The following is a 26,585-nucleotide window of genomic DNA, read 5'->3' as shown; positions in this document are numbered from 1 at the left end:
TTAGAATCAGTGGCAATTTTATTTTCATAGCTAGCTTTGGAGGCTCTTATAAGGGATTTCAGCATCTTACTGAGGCTGACAAGGGAGCTCCACCACTTACGGGATTTTACTCTCTTTTGCAACAGTTTCTTCCTTCTGTTGTACAGTTTGTTTATGGTAGGGGACCACCAGATTGGCTTCCTTTTTTTGGGGGATAGCTTCTTGGTTCTATTTGGGATAGCACGATCCATGCACTCATGTAAGTGCTTATAGAGTGCATTTGTGTAGGATTCAGCAGTTGTAACTGCATTGGCCATCTGCATGGGTGTCATGAAGTTTGCCACTTCTGTCTTAAGAAGCATGAAGTTGGCTATGGAGAAATTTTTTACCGTGGTTTCCTTAATGTGGGGTGGGGGCGGGATGTGGATATCTAGGGTGATTAGCTTATGGTCAGATCTGACCAACAAGAAGCTGACTTCGGGTGTGGAACACCGGTCACTCATGTTGGCAATGACTAGGTCTAGGATATTGTTGCCTTTGGTGGGGGTGTGGATAAGTTGATCCAGGGCACTGGAATTTATGAATTCCAGAAAGCGTTGAGCGAAGGAGTTGGTACAGGAGTAGTTTTGCCAGTTAATGGTGGGGTAGTTGAAATCGTCCATTATTAGGGTGTTTGAACCTTAATATTTTCCATTATATCAAGAAAAGAGGAGTGGGAATCCTGGGGCATGATGGGGGATCTGTAGCAAGCTACAATTTGGATTGCAGTTTTGCCCAGAGTTAGTTGCACTTGGATAACCTCGGATGCATTATGCTGAGCAACTAGCCTGTAGGTGTGAATATCCTTAATGAATATGGGCATACCTCTGCCTTTGGTTTTCCGGTCCAGGTTACGTGGCCGAAAAGTGTGGTATGAGTTATAGCCTGGTAGTGGAGGGGTGCTCTTTGGAGCCTTGAACCAGGTCTCAGTCATTGCACAGGTATCGATGTTCTCCATTTTAAGGAGTGTCTTGAGTGAGTGCATTTTGAGAGTTAGACTTCTAGCATTGAGTAGCATTACCCTCAGTTTTTGCTTGCCTGTTCCTGTTACATTTGAAACTTGTCTAAAAAAGGCACTATAGGGGCGGCAAGAGCCTTAGCCAGTATCCGGAATCCCATGGGCAACAGGTGCAGGCCATCTCTGGCAAAGCATCATGGTCTGTCGACAATGTCGTCCCAGGCAGACAGATACTGGATCCCCTTAGAATGACACCAGAAGCTTAGCCAATTGTTGAAGTCAATCATTTTGTCCTTGTACTGCGGTATCATTCTGGGCAATGGCAGAATGCTACTCAGGGCTAGGGTCATACCTCCCTGGGCTACACGATCGAAGAGCTCTTCCATGTCTCTTTTCATGTAGTCCAGGGAGGCATGTCTCAGGTCATTCACACCAACATGGACAATGACAGAGTCATATTTGTACTTGTTGTGGAGTGACCTGAGTGCATGGGTTATGTGGCAGATCCTGGCATCAGATAGGCAACTGACAGTAACCTTCTCCTTGTTTAACCTGGTAAGTGGGACATCAGTGTGCCTGACTATAGAGTCACCTATGACTAGTGTGTTGGGTACGTTGTTTTGCCTAATATATTATATATGTTATAATATATATATATATATATATATATATATATATATATATATATATATATATATATATATATATATATGTTTGCCCATAATATCTGAATAAGTGAGTGGGATTTTAATGACAGCATCAAGGAAACATTTTCCTTCCTTCTGTGTTTTTTTTCTTAAGTTTTGGATTTTTCTTGGTATATTGATTGATTTTCTTAGTATATTTTATTTTTTATTTATTTTCCATTTGTTTACCAGGTTAGTCCGACTGGACACAAGATAACCATTTTCAGTGGAGGCTGGGGGAGAAAATTCTCCAGATACATAGTAAACAATTATAAAAAAATAATAAAAATAAATTATACAAACATAGCTATTTTGTACAAAGAGCATAGAAAATATAAAAGGAGTAAAATCAGAGTTTTACAATTGATGCAGCATACACAGTGGTTAGAATATTGAGAAACAATTAAACAAGATAATATGCAACTGCTTGAACATAAATTCAAAAAGAAGTTTCCATAGACAAGCAGGGTCATAAACTAAAAAATCATAACTATATTGATATGATTTGTATTGCATTTATCTTGTTTTAATGATGGTATGTGTGTATTATTGTGTCATATGTGCACAAATATTTGTATTAATCTATGTATTTACAGTATATTGACAAAGTACTGGGTCACATCAGAAGGTTGGGAGGTCATTGTTAAGAAACTGAGAACTGTTGTCAAGCTTGGCATTGAATACCATAAGTTCAGGTTATGCTATAAGAGAATAACTGTGTAAAGATAACCATGTCAGCAGCCCAAACGCATTATAAACTGACTGTTTTACTGTGCACATTAAGAAATGGATAGATTGGCCCAAACCCTGGACTGATGTGTATGCTTTTTTTTTTTTTTTTTTTATTCCTGGGGAAATGCTATTCAGAAGTAAGAGACATATAAGGGAACAGTTTTAGTGGCACACCAGGCTGTGATTTTTTTTTTATGTCTATTGTTATGCAAAGTTGACAAAATAGTTGAATCTAGCAAAGCTGGAAATGTGAGACTGTAGCCCACTGAAGGAGGGGAGATGGGAGGAGTAACTTGGCCAGGAACTGAAACTTGCAAAACTGCTCCTTGACACTTTTGCAAGTTTCTTTCAGAGAATGTGTAGTACTAGTACATCAATAGGGACAACATTTGTAAAACTCAGCACATATCAGTCAATGACATGAGCTGCAGACTCTCAAACCTGGCATTTTTTTTCAGGTGGTCCATTCTAAGCGACTGTCTGACAACAAATGGTAGGGCTATTTGTTCTCACAGTCTGTGCATTGAGACAGATTTAGCTTTCCAAAGGAATCCCAATGTCTGCCTCCATGAGGGCAGACAAGAGTAAAAAAAAAAAAAATTAGGAATGAGCACTTATTTTGCTGCAGGCAGCTTTAGGAAGTGCAATAAATCATGGTGTCTATTGTCCTCTGCCCCTTGTCTTTCATGCTGCAAAATGTTTTTCTCTTATATTTTGTAGTACATTTAGGGCGTGCTATAAAGGGAGTATCCTAGCTGACTAGTGTTTCCCACCCTCCAATATTACAGGAGTGACAGGTCCCACCACATTCATGCATAGATATACACAACCCCCCCTTCCCCCGATCACACTCATGGACACACTCACTCATTTATCCTTAGATACCCTTAGACACACACACACACACACACACACACACACACACACACACACTGCCTCTGCTAAACTCCCCAGTTTGAAACCTCTAAAGCAGCTGGGTGAACACAAGCTTTTAGTAAAGTTTATTTACATGGATTGCTGTGGTAACTGATGCAAAATGTCTGGCCTGCATCAATGCCTTACTGCAACCATTTTCTGGAGGCCTCTCCCCAAGCATGCCTTTTTGCAATAGGTTGTAAAGACAGCCCAGCACAGAGCTCTGTGACAAGGTTTTCTCTGAATTGGAAATGTTTACCATGAGGTGTACACTAGGCTTAAACTGCATGGTAGTCTTCCTGAATACAGCCTTATAAAGTCATTCTGTCACAGAAATTGCTTTGAAAAAATACATTTTAGAAAAAAAATGGGAGTTTTAACAGCCACATAACTGAAATTTGTGGTCAAATAAATAAGCCAGTAAGTAAGTAAGTGAAAATATTCCTTTAAATATGAAAGTGAAATCCATTCCCTCCTGGAATGAACCATGCTGATCTGCAGACCCTAAAATGCTAAACAAACAAACAAACAAACAAACAAACAAACAAACAAACAAACAAACAGACTTGCATTACATTACAGACCAAAGTTTAAAAAAAAGTGAATGAAACCCAAACTGAGTTCTATTTACATTTACAAAAGGACAAAACTATCAATGTGCAAGTAAATGAAGTTTGAATCTCATAAGGGATAGTGGGCTAGCTTAAATGGGCTTAAAGGGCAGTTAGCATGAAAATATTTAACACAGTTCAGTTTATGTCTGATTAAATGGCTCTGCACCTCTAACATATGAGCATCCCTCAAACTAAATCAAGAAGTGCACAAACCATTCTCATCCAGTTTTTTTTAATAGGCATATGTGAGAAATATTTTTTTTGTTTTAAATTAATTAACTAATATGGATGTTATTTAAGAAAGCTGCTTTTCTAGTTATATAATAGTGATGAAGCACTGATTGTGTGAAATGTACATTTGTTGTGCTATAGGAAATTGTATCTCCTGTGAAAGTTGAAGTTGTTGCTTCTACACAGCAGTTATTTAGAAGAGTTAGCATTTATATTGACCAAATTGGCTACATTTAGAACAAGTTAACTTTGGCCTTAGACTGATTAAGGCCAGGGCTTAGGAAACTCTTGTGTAAATGTATACAAATGGCATTGGAGTTTTGTCTCTGATTATGCTGCTGGTAATCTGGCATGGATGCCAGAGAGAGTGACTGATAGAGACAAATTTTATAATTAGTAGAAGCCACTCCCATTTTAGAGTAAGGGTTTAGGTACACTGCTGTTATGTTGATTCCTACTGAAGGCTGACAAAAGGGCCACTACAATGGAAACGGTTTAGTCTTGCTTAGTGGCAGTAGATCTGACACCTTATGCATGAAAAGCAAGCATATGCTTTATGGACAAGCATCATTAGACTTGGCTAAACTCCATACTTGGAATGGTAAGTAAAAATGTAGAATGTCCCTGCAGTATTCCTGGGTAAGACTGAAGGATCCTGATGTGCCTTTACCTTCCTAGGTCAATACAGACCTAGTGGCAGTCTGTTACGGTAATCACAGGGGGAAGGCCTAAAGTCACTGAGTCACCAAGAGAGATTGGAAGCCAATGTTTTTGTTCATTTACTTGTTTCTTACATCCAGAAGATGCTATGGCCATTTGTGATCATTTGGATGTAATTTGGCGATTAGTTGCAGTGCAACTTTGATGCATTTTAGGAGGTGCAGATGGATAATAGAATCTTATTTCCTGCCTTTTTCAACTGATTAATTATAAATCAGTCAAACAGATAAAGGTGAAAACACTGGCCATCTAGCCAGTGAAATCAGAGGCCACTAGCATACCTCTTAACCTCTTACAGCAAGAAACCTGGATAAAGCCATAAATAATAGGTGGAAAAAGCAAAATTTGTAAATATTGCTCTTACAAAGGGTCTTCTTCAAGTTGTCGAAGGCCGACAATATCAAAGCTGATATTGTTGGCACTAGATTAGCGAAAGCAAAAAACATCGAACATTTAAACGGAAATCTCCATAAGGGGAGATTTCCATTTAGTTCAATGTAGTGTGGTCTCAGAGTTGGTATATTTAAGTAGGGGGTGTGTGGGGGTGCAGCAAAGGTAAGTTTTTATTTATTTTTGTTTTTAGGCATTTTTTTATCTTTCGATGTTTCAGAATTTGATGATATGGTGTCGACCATATCAGATTCAATATTATGAAACTTCGATGAGATAATATAGACGCTCTTACAAACTTAGGAAGTTGATATAACACAGATTTTGCATTAACATAATTTATTCTGAAGGATATGAAGTCTGAAACTCAAATGTCTGTCATTATTTTCTGACTTAATTCCTTAATGATTTGCCAATGATTTCTCAGAAAACCACAATTTTATGAGAAACAGACCAAAAATATGAGGCAAAAATTTGGATATTCTGCGAAAAGTTGTACAGTTAAAAGGTATGGCCACTAACCAATAGTATGAATCTGGATAGATGACAAATAGTAATTTTCTTTAGTTCTTTACACTGAATATTAATCTGCTGGAGCAGAGTCTGCAGTGGCTGAACTGGTCAGCTTGGTTCCAGGGATCAGTTTGCTGTGAAAACACTGACAGTCTTACTAAAAACACCTAAGATATATGAGGCCTGTAAAGAAAATAGATATAAATGACAGTGATAATGAAGGTAGAATGATTGTGAATAGCAATACAAAAAGCTAAATGGTAAAATGAGACTTCAAGACACTGATTGTGCAGAAATCTACTCTCTACAAAAACATTTCCTAAAAGGCAGATCCCAGAAACAGCTCCAATGTTCTGTTACCAAATATGGAAAAACATATCCCAGGAATAGCTCTCAGCTATTGCAATGGCTTGCAGCTGTCACCCCTAGGCTTTTGAATACTGGCCAAGGCTCTTGCTGCCCCCATAGTGCCTTTTTTAGGCAAGGCTCAAAAGTAAAACCCACCTCCGTAAACAGCACAATTAACAAAAAACTGAGGGTTATGCTACTCAACGCCAGGAGTTTAATCTCAAAATGCATGCGCTCGAAGCACTCCTCAGTATGGAGAACATCGACATCTGTGCATTAACTGAAACCTGGTTCAAGGCTCGAGAGAGCACCCCAGCACTACCAGGCTACAACTCATACCACACGTTTCGGCCACAGAACACGGACCAAAACACAAAAGGAGGGGGTGTATCTATATTCATCAAGGATACCTACACCTCCAGGTTAGTGGCGCAGCATGATACCTCTGAGATCATCCATGTGCAACTAACATCGGGCAAATCTGCAATGCAAATTTTGGCCTGCTACAGATCACCCTCCATGACCCAGGACCACCACTCCACTTTTCTGGAGACACTAGAAAACATGAAGGTCCTACCAAACACCCTGATATTGGGTGATTTCAATTACCCTACCATTCACTGGGAAAACTACTTGAGTACAAATTGCCAGGCCCAGCGCTTCATGGAATTCATCAACTCAAATGTCCTGGATCAGCTGGTAAACTCCCCTACCAGAGGTGAAAACATATTTGACCTGGTCATCACCAACATGGGCGACAGGTGTTCCAAAATGGAGGTCAACCAGTCACTGGTTAGATCAGACAATAAACTAATCACTCTGGATGTCCACACCCCACCACCACCCCCAACTAAGGAAACCACAGTAAAAAACTTTTCTAAAGCAAACTTCACCTTACTTAAGACAGAGGTGGTAAGTTTCACAGCCCCCACGCTAAAGGATAACACTGCCCAAGATGCAGAAACCTTTACAAATGCACTCTATGAGCACCTACAAGGATGCATGGATCGCACCATCCCTAGCAAAACCAAGACTCACTCTTCTAAGACAAGGAAACCAGTTTGGTGGACCCCTGCCATTAACAGGCTATACAATAGAAGGAGGAAACTAGTTCAGAAAAAAAGCAAATCCCAAGAAGGAAAGACATCCCTAATCAGTATCAGTAAGAAACTGAGGTTTCTCATGAAACCATCCAAGGCTAACTTCGAAAGAAAAATAGCCAAGGATTCAAAAGATAACCACAAAGCCTTCTTTAGCTATGTTAAGAATCTAAGTGGCAACTTGCAGATATACACTAAACTAGTGCAAAATAGCACAAAATATACTTTGCTTACTGATATTGTCAACATCTTGGCAGATAGATTCAGTGCAAACTTCACCCCCCTCTCACCTCCAAAAGGGCCCACAACAATACCGGAAAAGTGTAGTGTCCCAAAAATCACAGATGCACAGGTGAAAACAGCCCTTTCAAAAGCCAAAAACACAGCGTCAATGGGACCAAATGGTGTCCCAGGCTGAGTCTTGCATGAACTACAGAACAAACTAACCCTCCACCTAAACACGCTGTTCAACCTCAGCCTCTCCACAGGCTACATGCCCATAGAATGGCGCATAGCAATGGTTATTCCTATCTACAAAGTAGGGGCCACAACTGACCCTGGTAACTATCGCCCCATGAGCCTGACTAGCCTGGTCTGCAAGGCTATGGAGCGCATCATCATGGAACTCATTAACAAAGACATTGGGAACTTCCGAACACTTGACCTGACTCAGTTCGGATTTGTTAAGGGCAGATCCTGCCTACTAAACCTGGTTGACTTCTTCGAGACAGTCACCAAGTCCATAGATGAGGGAAAGGTGGTTCACACAGCCTACCTTGACCTCGCCAAGTCTTTCGACACCATTCCCCACTTGGGTATTACAGAAAAACTCACCAGCCTGAACATAAACCCCTACATCACGAGATAGATGGGTTGCCATCTGGCTTACAGATAGAGCTCACATGGTAAGAATAGTGGGCTCCAGGTCCGACTCTAAACCAGTCACAAGTGGTGTCCTGCAAGGCTCGGTCCTGGAACCCCTACTGTTCAGAATATACTTCTTAGAAGTACAGGCAAACACAGGAGGACTATGGCTAACCAAGTTCGCCGATGACTGCAAACTGGGAGCCATAATTGACTCTCCGGCTGACACGGACTTCCTCCAAAAGGGCCTTACTGAGACAGACACCTGGTGTCAAAGTCATGGCCTCAAGCTAAATGCCAAAAAATGCATAGTCATCCCATTTGGGAAAAACAAAACACCCACCAATTACTACATAGGTGGCAGCCCCCTTAATACAGAAGAGGTAATAAGAGATCTGGGGATCCGGGTAGATAGTAATCTCTCCTTTGACAATCATATTGCCAAAGTAGTTAGGAAATCCTTCTATGTGGCCCATCTAATTACTAAAGGGTTTGCATCTAGAAATAAAGAGGTTATAGTGCCCCTCTACTCGTCACTCATTAGACCCATCATAGAGTACAATGCCCCATTTGGGATGTACCTCACAAGACACTTCCAACAGCTGGAAAGACCACTAAAGTACCTCACCAAGAGGATTACTGGTCTCAAACATATGTCCTATGCAGCTCTATTGAAAAAACTCTGGCTGTACTCAGTGGCATATCGCTTACTCAGAGGTGATCTCTGCCTGACTTACAAAGCCATGTCCAACTCAGAATTGATGGACATACTTCACCTAAAGAAATCCAAGTCACTGCAAGTCACACGCTCTAGTGAGCTAAACCTCACCACAACAATAAATAGAACATGCTGGAGGGATAGATTCCTGTCATAGAGACTCCCCATGCTTTGGAACAAAATTCCAAATTACATCAGGCAGAGCCCCTCACTAACACACTTCAAGAGAAACCTTGACGAGTGGATGGGTAACAGAAAATACACCCCTGGGATCACTTCATTGGCTCTGCTTGACAGAGGATCTGTTAATTAATCAGGTTTCTATCAGCTGACTGAAGACGCAGGTTAGTGAATGCAACTTGGTCGAACTGTAAACGCCGAAAAGGCAAAATATTGAAGTGGCATGTAAGCAAATTCTTTCCCTGGGAAAGAATTTGCTTGGCCGCTTCAGTAGTTTGCCATTTTCGGCACTGTAGTGCGGTTCCGGAGTTGGTATATTTAAGTAGGGGGGGTGTGGGGGGTGAAACCCCCCCACTTAATATCATGTATTAAAGTGTTTTCTTTCTTTTTTTTTTTTTTTGTTGGAACAGCGATTGTTTTCCTTTGGAAAAAAATTGCTGTTCTGACAGTTTGGTTTTGTAAGCTTTCGCTTACATGGGGTGAATTCATCACCATTTGCTAACCTAAGCATTCGGTGATCTAATATAGACCCAATTAATCAATGGGGCGGCGAAAGCCGACACACTCTGGCTAGGCTTATAAATGCCCTTTGGCAGATAACCTAGTACCTACCTATGAACCTATGAACCTATGAACTTTCCATAATCAAAATGCAGAACTCTGCCTCTCATAATGCAGAATATATGGGCAAAATGTGGAGCACTTAGTATCAACATGTTAATACATTCAACTAGGAAGCCCACAGCATGGTTATTTCTCTTATTTTATACTTATGTAAGGTTCTTTTGCTGAATTAAAGTGATTCAGTATTATTTACCATGGATATTGGTTAAAATGTTTAACAATGAATGTGTGTCATACCCTTCTTATATGGGCCAGTAAGAAACATAGTCTTTTTAAGCCTCAAATGAGGAACATTTCTCATAAGTACCAAAGAAAAAACAAGAAACTCTGACTACCATAGCTCAGAAAATTTATTAAATAGTTAAAAACAAGGTAAGCCCTTTCACAGGTATACACTGCTTCATCAGACCTAAAAACAATAAAAACATCCATCTATCTGAATGATCTAGGTAAAACAACACAACCAAATGCATTGAGTAAAAGTTTATACATGTTATCCAGTTGGAAATCAAAAATGACACACACTTCTTTCCATTCATAGGGAACAAACTAATCAGGTTATAGAACAATCCTTGTAACAGAAAAGCAAAAAGACACATAGGTCACGCACAGCAGGCAACTTTAATACAAAAATACAAAAATAGTAAGCACTTTCACAGAATCCTTATGCTTCATCAGACTAACAGTGAATGCAAAGAACTATCTTGAAGGATACTAAGGATTTCTTTAATGATTTAGGGACATACTTGGAAGTATTAGAGAATCCTTGTTGGTTGGTAACTTTAGACATAGAGTCTCTATTTACAGTGATTCCCAATGCCTGGGGCATAGAGAATATTAGAGAGCTACTACATGCAAGGAATGTTCAAGCAAGTAAGGTTAGACTAATTTGTGCATTGTTAGAAATTATTTTAGAGAACAATGTTTTCACGTTTGGTGATGAGCACTTTATATAGAAGGTTGGTGTAGCTATGGGTACTGCTTGTGCTAATAGCTATGCCAACCTATCTCTGTGCATTGGGGAACTACTTATGTTTTGGCTAATAATGCGTTTGCTGAGTCTATCGTATGGTATAAACGATTCGTGGATGATATTTTTTGTTATGGCACGATACAGAGGAACTCCTTAATGAGTTTCTGGTATACATTAATAATATCACTCCATTTCTGAACTTTACCTACAAGTACTCTGATAGAGTGATTGAATTTCTTGATGTGGAGATTACTAGAGATGCCCCCAGTCTGGTCTTGACTACACTTTTTAGAAAAACTGTTAGGAAAAAATAATGTTTGCTCTTTTCTGTCACCTCCCCTGACATTCTCACATAAAATTTCCAAGATTAAGAACTTGAAAGTGTGTTTGATGCCATATTCTGTGATGTGCCTGGCTAGGGCATTACAGTTACTGAGATTTCTAATATTGTAAATATGTTTTAAAATTCTGGCTTTGAACACATGATTTGTCTTCCCTATATAGAAAGCACTACAGCATGAATACCTAGCATAATAAACCACATTCTTAGTAGAACAACCTGCATAAAAATTGAACTCTATCATTGAACCTGTCAGCGGATGAAAGATGTATAAATATGTTGGATATGTTTACAAGCACTGCATGCACAGCAAGGAAAAGTGCACTTGCATTCAGATGTCAACTATAGGCAAGTATCAGGTGTCTTGTAATAGAGTTGGCTTTTTAAAGATAAATTGTTTCTAAAAGCAAATTTAGGTACAGGACCTACTACCGTCTTCATATCATTATCAGGCAATAAAATAGGCCAATTTTTTTAATGATATCATACACAATGTTCACATCACTGGAATACATTAATAACACTCTTGAGTTTCTGTGCTGGGGAGGCATGTTTCTGTTGATATCACTAGGGCAACTGACATCAGAAAAATAAGGTTTAGTTTTTGTACTCCTTAGAGACCATACTTCAACAATAGTATCATGAATTTGTTTAGGGGAATAACCCCTAACTAAGAACTCAAACTTCATATTGTCAAATACGGATTTTAGATCAGTATCATTCTTATAAAGTCCCATGACCCTAAGGAATTGATTCTTAAGAACATCTCATGGTACGTGCCTAGGGTGCATACTTTTCTTATGTAATACAGTGTTCTTCTTGCAGGTTTTATTTTATACAAAATGGTACTAAAACCACTGAATGCATCCTTACTGACAGCAATGTCTTAAAAATCAATGATGTTAGGAGAGAACTTATAACTAAATTTCAAAAATGAAGTAGTGCTCTGCATATAATCTATAAGATCTATAAGCCTCTGTGGAGTATCATTCCAAAGAAGGAAGATGTCATCCACAAAGTGCTTATAGTACAAAATGGATAAGACGAAAGGATTAGCTTTCAAAATATGTTCAAATTTCCAATTGGCTAACACAACATTTATATAATTATTCATACTTTTGTTGGTAAAAATCTGTTCCAAAAATAAGCACATTGTTCTCAAGTATTAACTCTAATAAGGTACAAACAAGCTCAACCTTTGAGCTAGAAAATTTAGTATGCCCTAAAAAAAACTCTCATTGTCAAGTCCTTCTGTATTGGGAATTACAGTGAAAAGGGAGGTATTATCAAGAGTGACCAGTAAAACCTCTTCATCTGACCTAATAGTGCAAGACCATTCATACAAATTTCCCAAAAAGTCTTCAGTGTCTTTAAGTACAGTGTGGACATTCTCAAGGACTGGCTGTAGAACTTTTTCGGCATAAATGGATAGAGGTTCGGTCAACCATCCTCTGCTTGATAAAATAGGAAGCACTGGGGGGTTACATTGATCCTTGTGCACTTTAGGTAAACCATAAAGGACAGGGATCATAGGGTGATCAACAATAAAGTACTCGAATAGTACTTGTGTTATCATATGAGTCACTAGCATAGCATCATAGGATCAGAGGAGGTTAATAGGCTATTGGTCCTGAGGCCCTTATAAGCCTAGCCAAGAGTTTAGCCCATGTTTAGACAAATCAGCACCCAATGCCCCTGTCCAGCAGGGACATCAGTGAATCCCAGGGGTATATTTTCTGTTTCCCATCCAGTTATCCAGGTTGCGCTTAAAAAGGTGGTAAAGAGGTACTCTGCCTGATGTGGAGAGAGAGTCTATTCCATAGATGAGGGAGTCTCTGGGACACAAATCTGTTCCACCAAGTCTTGTTGATGTCATAGACCAGGATGAGGCTGTGCATGTGGGTTACTCGAGTGGAGCTTGACTTGCGGATATGCAGCAGTCCCATCAAGGTGGGGTCCATGATCGCCTTGTATGCCAGACAGAGGTCACCTCTGAGGAGTCTGTATGAGACTGAGTAGAGGGATAGAACTTTTAGCCTATCTGTGTATGGTAGATGTCTGAGGCCCTGGATTCTCCTGGTGAGGAACCTCTGTGGTCTCTCCAGCTGCTGCATGTGCTGCATGTGCTTTGCAAGGTACATGTCGAAAAGTGCGTTGTACTCAATAATGGGCCTTATAAGGGAAGAATACAGGGATATTATGACCTCCTTGCCCCTGGATGAGATACCTCTACTTATGAGGTGGGCCATGTAGAAGGCTTTACATACCACTGAAGCAACATGGTGGTCAAAAGTCAGGTTGCTATCAACCTGGGTGCCCAAATCCCTAAGACTGTTTGCATGCTTAGGACATTGTTATTAATATGATAATTTGTGGGGATGTCATTCTCCCTAAAGGGGATGATGATGCATTTTTTTGTATTCAGCTTGAGGCCATGTTTCTGGCACCAGTCATTTTTTGGTGAGACCCTCTTGGAGGATGTCCACATCACTAGGGGAACTGATGACAGCACCCAGCTTGCAGTCATCTGCAAACTTGGTCAGCCATAGCTCACTGGTTTGGCCTGCACCTCAGAAAAGTATATCCCAAATAACAGAGGCCCCAAGACCAAACCCTGGGGTACGCCGCTTGTTACGGGTCTACTGCTTGAAGTGGCTTCCCCTATCTTATCTTTGTGGGTTCTATCAGTGAGCCAGTTTGCTACCCATCTGGTAACATATGGACTGATGCCTAGTTGATAGAGTTTAGCTATTATACCCAAGTGGGGAATAGTGTCAAAGGCTTTGGCAAGGTCAAGGTAGGCAGTGTGCACTGTCTTCCCCTCATCCATGTCTTTGGTGACTGTCTCAAAGAAGTTGACCAAATGTAGCAGACATGACCTCCCCTTGATGATGGTAAACTGTGTGGCATCAAGTGTTTGGAGGTTGCCAATGTCCTTCTTAATGAGGTCCATGATAATCCGTTCCATGGCCTTGCAGATCAGGCTAGTTAGGCTGATGGCTCTATAATTTCCCGGATATGGTGGACATTCAACCTTTGTGTAAAGGGATGACAGTGGCTGTCCTCCACTTAGCTGGGACAAAGCCAGCCCTCAATGGATGAATATGGTGCCTAATGGTGCTGCAAGTTCCTGCTGAGTTCATGTAGGATGCAGCCTGGGATGTTATCGGATCCCATGGAGGCTGTATTTTTTGTCTTTGAGAGAGCAGTGATGACCTTTTCCCTAGATATAAGGGGAAGGGGCAGGTACTGGGGATGTCCTGATTTACTGATTGGGGGGGGGCAGAGGGGAAACATTTTCACTGAATCTGTCAGCCAGAACGTTTGCTATATCTATGGCATTTGTATATGTGGTGTCCTTGACCACCATTTCTGAACAGATCTAGGTGCTTCCTTTGAGGTTGCAGACATATGGGAAGAAGGTCTTATGATTGTCACTAGTAGATGTGGCCAATATGGACTCGAAGTTTGCTTTGGAGGATTTCACTAGTGCTCTTATTTGCTTGATCAGGCTAAGGAGACATTGCTTCCAATTGGGCACCTGCTCAGTCTTGGTCTTGGACAGCAGTTTTTTCCTTTTGTTATAGAGTTTATTTATTGCAGATGTCCAAGAGACAGGTTTACTCTTTCTTGCAGAGGATGGCTTAGTCCTGTTGGGTATTCCTGATTCCATGCATCTATAGAAATGCTCATATAGTGCTTTGGTTTAGTTTTGTATATTTGTGCCAGTTTCTATAAAGGAGGAGGGGGCTGTAAAGATGTTTATACCATCCTTCAGGAGGCTATAATTATCTTTGGAGAAGTTTTTATGTCTGATCCTAGCTAGAAGGGGGTTGGGGGAGATGGTGACTTCAAAAGTGACCACTTTGTGGTTGGAACTTACCAGGAAGGATGATACTATAGGGTGTTGCAGTGGTTACTCATGTTGATTAATACCAAGTCCAAGATATTATCCCCCCTTGTGGGGTATCAACTAGCTGTTCCAAGGCATTTCCACTGAAAAAAAATCAAGGAAGCTCTGGACATTTGTGTTCTGGCATGAGTAGTTCTTCCAGTCTATGCTTGGGAAGTTAAAGTCACCCAGGATCAGGGTAAAGGGTTAAATCTTGGTAGATTCAAGCAGGTCCAAATAGGCAGACTGGGCATCTTGAGTCAGATTTTGGGGCTGGTCACTAGCTATGATATGAATAGGGGTCTTGTCAATGGTTAACTGCACCTGGAGTGTCTCCTGTGCGTCATGCTGTTTGACCAGCCTGGAGGTGTGTATGTCTTTAATGTATATTGAAACTCCACCTCTTTGTCTTTACTGTCCACAGTTTGGGGTCTGAATGTATGATAGGATCAGTAACCAGAAAAGGCTGAGGTGCTCTCTGCAGCTTTGAACCAGGTTTCTGTGACTGCACAGATGTCAGCATTTTCCAGGGTTAGGAATGCTTGCAATGAGTGCAGTTTCATGTTTAGACTCCTAGCATTTAGCAGCGTGACCTTTAATTTGTGTTTTGCTGAAATTTTTATGTTGGCTGTTTTAACCTCATCACTTTTCTTAAAAAGGCACTATAGGGGAGGCAAGAGCCTTTGTCAGAAGCCTGAAGCCCAGGTGAGACACTCTTAATCTTAGGTTTGATTTAACATTGCTTCTTAAACAAAAACATTTAGACATGCAGCTTAACAATATATAATATAATGTGAGATGAGGAATTAACTAAATACCATATTGTTTTATTTTCACTGTATTCAAATCTTAACAATTGTGCCAGTAACTTTGCACCTTGTATTGCTGTCTACTTTATTAAATAGATATACTTCTTGGTACTTTGTTCCATGTTAATGCTCACTTCATGTTCCATTTCCATTACAGAATCCTGTACAGCCCATTTTTAATATGGAGTTAAGTTTCTTATCTAAAATAGTTCTCATTTCTTTATTTTTAATCTCTGTAATCATCTTTTTCACTTGTTAGTGATGGTTTGTGTTTTATTGTCCATTTTCTAGTTATAGCTTTCTTAGCCACTATTAACACTAAGATAGTAGCACCTTCACCTCTTTAGTATATGTTATTTACAACTCAACAAAAACTCCTCTATACTAAGGTTAACTTTTCTTCCATGTATAAGACTTAGTATATTATTCTAAAGTAAAAAAATGTATCCAAACAAGCCAAACGTCGCCCAGTATGAAGTAAAATATTAAGAAAACCACAAACAAACCAGGCATCCACCAAAGCTGATAGTTGATTTTCAAAGAACTTTAGTACAAAGATACAGGATAAGCACTTTCACACATAAAGTGCTTCGTCAGAGCCACAAACTAAAATAAGTAAAAACCATTAAATAATAAAACCATATATCAGGTGGCCAATCAACAAAATTACCCAATTACTGATGTATACTGCATTTTTTAAGAATTGTTTTTAAAGGTACAGCTGCATTGGTACCAGGCAGCTTATCTACCTGTAGTCTAACAATCCATTTAGTTTCAGCAGTTTCAAGTTTGTTATTAAAATCACCACCCCTTTTGTTAATGTGTACAAGTTGTAACACTATGAAATCAAAACTATGTCCAGGAGATATGGATATATGCTTAGCCAGTGCATTAAGCAGATTTCTATGTCTCATATCACCTAGATGCTGAAGAATTAATTCTTTAAGCATTCTGACTGTTTTCCCCACATAAAATGATATACAGTTTCTGAATCTAGCTAAATAAATCAAACCATGGGACCTGCAGTCAGCATAAAACCTTGGTTTAAATAAAAAATCACTAGTAGGATGTTGAAATTCAACCTTAGTTGAAAGGTAGCAACAGGCTTTACAAACCCTGCAAGGATAAGTACCATTGCGTTCAGAGTCTAATGGGGGTTTAAATGTAGATTTATAACAAAGTTGTCTCTTAAGAGACAGGTTATTTTTAAAAGTATAACTAGGTTTATCGCCCACAATAAACTTGATTTTATCATCAGAAAGTAATATTGGCCAAAACATATTAACTGCATTACATACTTGCTGCACATTATTGCCATATGTCAAAGATAATCTAACTTTATTATCAGTTGTGTTTTTAACACTACATTTCTTAGGTGCATATTAACAATTAAAAATGGTTTACCCTTATCAAGCCTCATAGAAACAACCTCACTGCAAGTAGTATTAAAATCCTGTTACTTATATCCTCTGGCCAGAAAATCATTACTCAAACTGGACATAGCTTCATAACAGTCAATATCATTAGTATGCAAGCAAGACATTCTGAGATACTGATTTTTGGTGATATTATTGAAAATATGCCTGGGATGCATACTATTAAAATGCATAAAGGCATTTTTTTCTGCAAGGTTTTCTATATAAAGAACTACCAATAATGCCATCAAGCAGCGTGATCCTTATATCTAGAAAATCAAATGTAGTGCATGAGTGATTCAGGACAAATCTAAAACAATCACTAGATGATTTCAAATACTGTATAAATCTCAGAAGATCTGCTTCCAATCCCTCCCACAGAATAAAAATGTCCACAAATCACTTATAATATAACAATTGTGTGGAAAACAAATGGTCAGAGAGGACTACCTCATGCTCCCATTCCGCCAATACAAGGTTGGCATAACTGTTAGCACAAGGAGTCCCCATCACGACCCCCACCTTCTGCCTATATAAAATATCATTAAATAAAAAAAAACATTGTTCTGTAGAACAATATCCATCAATGCACCAATGCAATCAGCTCATGTGAATAATCAGAGTTGGTTAATTAAAACCTCTTCAAAGATGTAACACCCATTTCATGAGGTATAATAGTGAATACTGTCTGTATATCCATAGTGGCCAGAATAGTTTGATCAGAGAAAACACCATGTTCCCTGGTATTGTCTCCAAGGGTGCTCAAAAAATGCTCTGTATCTTTAAGAACTGCACTTGCCTTCTCTAATGGCTTTTTTAAATCATGTTCAATAAAAATGGAAATAAACTCAGTAGCCCAACCTCTACCTGACACTATAACGTAACAAGTACGAGCTGTAAACAACAAGAAAAATACAATTGGCAGCCAATACAACTCGCTTACTGCCTCCACTCTCAGCCAACAGCTTGGATCGAACAAGATTCAGATACTTCTCAAAAACTAAAAAACGTAACTTCATTTAATCACAATGGTTTAGCGCTTTCACTTGCAAGAGGCAAGCTTCATCAGAACAACAATGAAAAGAATCAACTGTTTAAATACAAGTAAAGGCGCCAAAATTGGCTAATTACAATTAATTACATCATTAAAAAATAATTCATTTAAAAAGACATTCAAGAACATATAAAAATATTCCTTAAAAATATGTTAACAGTTTAAGTAGAAAATGCAATGATATGTTTAAGATAGACCTTAACAATCCTTACCTAAATCATAACATGATACTACAAAACTGTAAAAATACATCCTGACAAATAATATCAGTCCATGATAAGTAGGGGTTTAATTGAGATGTATTCGTTTAGTCCTGGTGCTGTGGTGGCATCAGTATATACCTGCCACCACAATTCACGATATAAGAGGTGGTTCTTAATGTTACCACCTCTAGGATTGTTTTTAATCAATTCCAGGATCCCAAACTTAAAATTGTGGTCACTGCCACAATTTAAAATATGTCTGAATAAGGCATTTTTAGTGTCTTTTTCCTTATAGAATACAAATGGGTATAAATTCTTTGTCTCAACTGTCTCTCTGTTTTTCCAATATAGAAATACTGACAGGACGTACAAATTGCAATATATACCAGCATTGTGGACCTACAATTTCCTTTTATTAAGTGTAACCTAGTATGATTTATATTGTTCAGACATATTGTGTCCTGTTCACAAATATATGGGCACTGATGACATGTGCCACATTTGGAAGTGCTGATTCCATTTTGGCTAACAAGTAAAGGATTCCTATCCAAAATGTATTTCAAATTTTTACCCATTCTGAATACAAAATATGGTTGAGTCCCTACTCTATCCATTAAATCATTTACAGAAGTTAAGATGTGCCAATTATTAACCACTATATTTCTAATAGACTGACTACATGGACCATATTCAATAACAAGGGAATTACTGTATGATCGGGTTCCATTCGTAGAATTAATGTCTAAGCTCTTACTGCTTTTGGTGCTTTTAATGGTAGAATTCCTATTGTCTTCGGTTGCCACATTGGTCATTGGCCCATTCCCTGTCCCCAATAAGGGTATATATCTCTGTTCCCGTTGTCCCAAGGTATATTTAATGATATCATTCAACATTAACTCATCATAACCTCTTTCCTTAAATAAATCAAATATAAAATTCAATTCATTGACTAAGTCATCAAAATTGGAGGTCATTCTTATGGCCCTAATGCATTGACCCTTAAAGATGTTTCTTTTTAATTTGTAAGGATGGTAACTGTTGAAGTCTAAGTATGAGTTAGAGAACGTCATCTTCCTGTAAATAGTAGATTTAAAACCTTTAATGTCTTTAGAAACCAAGGTGTCTAAATAAGGTACCCCATGATTGTTCTGTGTGAAAGTAAATTTTAAGAACTCACTACTCGAGTTATTTGATTCATTTGGTTTTGAATATATGAAAAAGTTAATTAAATATAATGATGTGAAATTATGTAAATATATTACTGAGATTGAAATGCTTAATAACACTATTACACATGACCTAGCCTTTCAGCAGTGGGAAAAACTGTTTTTCAAGCAATTTTCTATAGCCGAGGATAGGGCCAGGAAAGCTTTTGAACGCAAAATTAGGAAATTTCAGAGGGACAAAGAACAGTACAGTAGACGTTTATGTTATAAATGGACTAGTGTGAAGCCAGATGACAAATTAGATTCAGTGAATAGAGATTTAGAATATGATAGTACAGACACGCACACTAATCAGGATTTTCATCCCCTCCCAAGGAAGGGTTATCAAAGGACCTGGCAAAAAGGAGGGAAATGGAAGGAAAAATACTAAGTGATGTAGAATCTATCAGTAATGCTGTTATTTGTTCGGATTCTATACCCAGTATTACAGTTATAGATAATATTGTTAGTGAATGCAATAATTTCAAGATTTACAACTATAGTAATATAAATCTCAATACTGCTCATTTCAGTTTGTTATCCAAAGGGCTGAAATTTATACCGACTCCACCCTTTCAGGTAGTGAACACGATTTTTGACCTTAAGAAATACATCAGAAAATTAAATCTTTCAGTTATGTTTGATAAGGTAGATAATACGGAACAGGACAGGGCTGTAGGCTTGAGAAAGAAAAGCCAATTTATGCCGCATAACAATCCAGTTATAGCTACATTTGAAAATAAGGTCATTAAAGATATTTATAAATTGAACAACAGAAATAAAAGAAATAAATCAGTTCAAGGTTATTCCAACTTAACCAAGGACGAAGCTTGTATACTGAACGATTTATGTATGGATCGAAGTTACAGGATAATGAAACCTGACAAGGGGGGCGGCATTGTGATTTATGATTCTACTATATATAGTGCGAAGATTCATAATATATTACATTCATCCGGCAACTATGAACTTTCTTCTTTGAATGAACTTAATATTTCTTACAGAAGAATTGACACTTTCCTTGAGGATTATAGGTTAGAACATAGAATCACCGAGGAACAGTATGAATATATGAAGGTGGAATTCCCCACTATGGCCACCATAGTGGGGATCCCTAAAGTTCATAAAGACCATTTGGACCCACCGTTTCGGCCCATCATTTCTGGCAGTAAGGCCAAGACCTTTCCTATTGGTAAATTCATCGATACCACCCTCAAATTCATATATGATAAGGTGAGGCATCTAGTGAAGGACTCATGGGAATTTCTGCATAATTTCCCTATTAACACAGCTGAGGACAATTTAATATTCAGTTCCATTGATGTCATTGATTTATTTAGTAGCATACCAATAGAGGAAGGACTGGAGGCCTTTACTAGGAGCCTTAGGAAGCATACCAGTTTGAGTTGGGACAAAATCACCCTTCTGGTAGATTTAATGAGTATCGTCTTAGAATATAATTTTATATTCTATGAAGGAGAAATCTTCAGACAAATTAGTGGAGTAGCTATGGGTGCAACATGTGCCCCAATCTTTGCCAACTTAGTTATGTTGGATTGGGAAGACAATTACATCTTCAACAGCACCCATGTTGACAATATAGCCTATTACTCCCGTTTCTTAGACGATATATACATCCTCTGGAAGAGTGACACCATTACATTTGAGAATTTCATGTCTGATTTAAACTCGAGTAGTGAGTTCTTAAAATTTACTTTCACACAGAACAATCATGGGGTACCTTATTTAGATACCTTGGTTTCTAAAGACATTAAAGGTTTTAAATCTACTATTTACAGGAACATGACGTTCTCTAACTCATACTTAGACTTCAACAGTTACCATCCTTACAAATTAAAAAGAAACATCTTTAAGGGTCAATGCATTAGGGCCATAAGAATGACCTCCAATTTTGATGACTTAGTCAATGAATTGAATTTTATATTTGATTTATTTAAGGAAAGAGGTTATGATGAGTTAATGTTGAATGATATCATTAAATATACCTTGGGACAACGGGAACAGAGATATATACCCTTATTGGGGACAGTGAATGGGCCAATGACCAATGTGGCAACCGAAGACAATAGGAATTCTACCATTAAAAGCACCAAAAGCAGTAAGAGCTTAGACATTATTTCTACGAATGGAACCCGATCATACAGTAATTCCCTTGTTATTGAATATGGTCCATGTAGTCAGTCTATTAGAAATATAGTGGTTAATAATTGGCACATCTTAACTTCTGTAAATGATTTAATGGATAGAGTAGGGACTCAACCATATTTTGTATTCAGAATGGGTAAAAATTTGAAATACATTTTGGATAGGAATCCTTTACTTGTTAGCCAAAATGGAATCAGCACTTCCAAATGTGGCACATGTCATCAGTGCCCATATATTTGTGAACAGGACACAATATGTCTGAACAATATAAATCATACTAGGTTACACTTAATAAAAGGAAATTGTAGGTCCACAATGCTGGTATATATTGCAATTTGTACGTCCTGTCAGTATTTCTATATTGGAAAAACAGAGAGACAGTTGAGACAAAGAATTTATACCCATTTGTATTCTATAAGGAAAAAAGACACTAAAAATGCCTTATTCAGACATATTTTAAATTGTGGCAGTGACCACAATTTTAAGTTTGGGATCCTGGAATTGATTAAAAACAATCCTAGAGGTGGTAACATTAAGAACCACCTCTTATATCGTGAATTGTGGTGGCAGGTATATACTGATGCCACCACAGCACCAGGACTAAACGAATACATCTCAATTAAACCCCTACTTATCATGGACTGATATTATTTGTCAGGATGTATTTTTATAGTTTTGTAGTATCATGTTATGATTTAGGTAAGGATTGTTAAGGTCTATCTTAAACATATCATTGCATTTTCTACTTAAACTGTTAACATATTTTTAAGGAATATTTTTATATGTTCTTGAATGTCTTTTTAAATGAATTATTTTTTAATGATATAATTAATTGTAATTAGCCAATTTTGGCGCCTTTACTTGTATTTAAACAGGTGATTCTTTTCATTGTTGTTCTGATGAAGCTTGCCTCTTGCAAGTGAAAGCGCTAAACCATTGTGATTAAATGAAGTTACGTTTTTTAGTTTTTGAGAAGTATCTGAATCTTGTTCGATCCAAGCAGTTGGCTGAGAGTGGAGGCAGTAAGCGAGTTGTATTGGCTGCCAATTGTATTTTTCTACCTGACACTATGGGACGGAGTGGTGGGTTAAGCAAAGATTTGTGCACTTTGGGCAAGCCATTGATAATAGGTATTAATGGTTTGGAAACCAACATAAAATCATAAACACCCTTATCAATCACTTGCTCCATTAGTAATTCATATAAATGCCCAATGAATACCTCCAACAATCATATTTAACTCATTGTTAGTTAAACATTCATAAGTATTAACATCATTAAACATCTGAGTCATAGCAGCATTATATTGAACAGTATCCAAAACCACAATGGATCCTTCTTTATCAGATGGATGTAAAGTTGACACATTACTGGTTTTTAATTCATGTAATGCCGAACGTTTATCATGAGTCAAATAATAAAAGTTATTCTTTGACAGATCAGTTTTAAAAAGCTCTCTTTCTAATGTCTTTGTAAAAGTTTCAAGTACTGGATGCATCTGTGGTTTAAATAAACTAGAGCGTTTCAAAGATGCAGGCGCTGCTTGTTGCTTGCCAAATGCCAGCTTCAAAGCAACATTCAGTACAAAGAGTTTAATGTCAAGTATAACATCTTCAATAGGCAGTGAGTGCAAAGGCACAAAGCTTAAGCCTCTATTTAGTAAACTTACTTGTGATGATGTAAGTGGATGAGAAGAAAGATTGTATACTAACGAGGAGTTCTCTTCCGAACATTCTCCTCTGCAACATGGTCGTTCTCTAATGAAGGTTTCCATGTCTTGTGTGTGGAACTTAGGTTCCGCCCCCTGCCCAATGCTGGCAGATGCTAAATATTGAACTAAGCATTAGCTATATGTGATTACTTAATGAGTTATTTGCTCCACAAGAGAAGAAACTTTGTAATAAGTTGGAGAAACTGCAAACTGATCTGTATTGCAGGGTCTCTGGACCTTTATATTTGGCAGAGATTGACAATGTGCTTTTAAAGGTCCTGGCATATGACGACAGGCAACAAATGAGTAAAAAAAGGAAACTGGCTAGAGATATGGCTGACTTTCTACAAGGCCATATTTTTGTATGGCCGCGTGGGTCCAAAACAACATCTGATACATCTAGAGGCCATATCTATCCAGCTGTTACAGAACAGATACAGCCTTTATCCTCACAACCTTTGCAGTCATTATCTGATGTCAATGCTAGTACTTCTAATGCTTCAACTTCTGCCACTATACGAGAGACACTTACAAATAATTTTGCATCTAATTCTATGCTTGTGGTTACCAATGATGCTCTCACTCTATCAGCTGGAGCTTGACCTAAAGTTACTGATAGCTCTAGGTCTTTAGACAATTGTTTAAAAATTTTCCTGCCCCTTTCAGACTTCCACCAGCATTGGGCAGGGGACGGAACCTAAGTTCCACACACAAGACATGGAAACCTTCATTGGAGAATGACCATGTTGCAGAGGAGAATGTTCGGAAGAGAACTCCTCGTTAGTATACAATCTTTCTTCTCATCCACTTACATCATCACAAGTAAGTTTACTAAGTAGAGGCTTAAGCTTTGTGCCTTTGTGCTCAGTGCCTATTGACGATGTTATACTTGACATTAAACTCTTTGTAGGGAATGTTGCTTTGAAGCTGGTGTTTGGCAAGCAACAAGCAGGGCCTGCATCTTTGAAATGCTCTAGTTTACACCACAGCTACATCCAGTACTTGAAACTTTTACAAAGACATTAGAAAGAGAGCTTTTTAAAGTTGATATGTCAAAGAATAACTTTTATAATTTGACTCATGATGAACTTTCGGCATTACATGAAATGAAAACCAGTAATATGTTAACTTTACATCCGTCTGATAAAGGGGGATCCATTGTGGTTTTAGATACTGTTCAGTATAATGCTGTTATAAATCAGATGTTGAATGATGTTGATACTTATGAATGTTTAACTAATAATGAGTTAAATATGATTGTCTGAGGTATTCATTGGGCATTTATATGAATTACTAATGGAACAAGTGATTTATAAGGGTGTTTATGATTTTATGTTGGTTTCCAAACCATTAATACCTATTATCCATGGCTTGCCCAAAGTGCACAAATCTTTGCTTAACCCACTACTCCATCCCATAGTGTCAGGTAGAGGTTGGGCTGCTGAGTTTATTTCCATTTTTATTAAACATCATTTTAAAAAGCCGTTAGAGAAGGCAAGTGCGGTTCTTAAAGATATAGAGCATTTTTTGAGCACCCTGGGAGACTATACCAGGGAACATGATGTTTTCTCTGATCAAACTATTCTGGTCACTATGGATATACAGACATTATTCACTATTATACCTCATGAAATGAGTGTTACATCTTTGAAGAGGTTTTTATTGACCAACTCTGATTATTCACATGAGCTGATTGATTGCATTGGTGCATTGATTGATATTGTTCTACAGAACAATTTTTTTATTTAACGACATTTTATATAGGCAGAAGTTGGGGGTCGCGATGGGGACTCCTTGCGCTAACAGTTACGACAACCTTGTCTTGGCAGAATGGGAGTGTGAGGTGGTCCTCTTTGACCATTTGTTTTCCACACAATAGTTATATTAGAAGCAATTTGTAGATGACATTTTTATTCTGTGGGTGGGATTAGAAGCAGATCTTCTGAGATTTATACAGTATTTGAAATAATCTAGTGATTGTTTTAGATTTGTCCTGAATGATCACTCATGCATTACAGTTGATTTTCTAGATATAAGTATTATGCTGCTTGGTGGCGTTATTAGTAGTTCTTTATATAGAAAACCTTGCAGAAAAAAATGCCTTTTTGCATTTTAACAGTATGTATCCCAGGCATATTTTCAATAATATCACCAAAAGTCAGTATCTCAGAATGTCTCTCTTGCATACTAATGATATTGAATGTTATGAAGCTATGTCCAGTTTGAGTAATGATTTTCTGGCGAGAGTATATAAGCAACAGGATTTAGATACTACTTGTAGTGAGGTTGTTTCTATGAGGCTAGATACGTACAAACCATTTTTTAATTGTTAATATGTACCTAAGAAATGTAGTGTTAAAAACACAACTGATAATAAAGTTAGATTATCTTTGACATATGGCAATAATGTGCAGCAAGTATGTAATGCAGTTAATATGTTTTGGCCATTATTACTTTCTGATGATAAGATCAAGTCTATTGCGGGCAATAAACCTAGTTATACTTTTAAAAATAACCTGTCTCTTAAGAGACAACTTTGTTATAAGTCTACATTTAAACCCCCATTAGACACTGAATGCAAGGGTACTTATCCTTGCAGAGTTTGTAAAGCCTGTTGCTACATTTCTGCTAAGGTTGAATTTCAACATCCTACTAGTAATTTTTTATTTAAACCAAGGTTTTATGTTGACTGCAGGTCCCATGGTTTGATTTATTTAGATAGATGCAGAAACTGCACCTAATTTTATATGGGGAAAACAGAATGCTTAAAGAATGAATTCTTCAGCATCTAGGTGATATTAGATGTAGAAATCTGCTTAATGCACTGGCTAAGCATATATCCATAGCTCCTGGACATACTTTTGATTTCATAGTGTTACAGCTTGTACACATTAACAAAAGGGGTGGTGATTTTATTAACAAACTTGAAACTGCTGAAACTAAATGGATTGTTAGACTACAGGAAGATAAGCTGTCTTCTATCAATGCATCTGTACCTTTAAAAACAATTCTTAAAAATGCAGTATACTTCAGTAATTGGGTAATTTTGTTGATTGGCCACTTGATATATGGTTTTAATATTTAATGGTTTTACTTATTTTAGTTTGTGGATCTGATGAAGCACTTTACGTGTGGAAGCGCTTATCCTGTATCTTTGTATTAAAGTTCTCTGAAAATCAGCTAGCAGCTTTTGTGGATGCCTGGTT

Source organism: Protopterus annectens, chromosome 10.part0, assembly GCF_019279795.1.
Source record: "Protopterus annectens isolate FY-2018-M chromosome 10.part0, PAN1.0, whole genome shotgun sequence".
NCBI lineage: Eukaryota > Metazoa > Chordata > Ceratodontiformes > Protopteridae > Protopterus > Protopterus annectens.
This window is presented reverse-complemented; position numbering follows the sequence as displayed.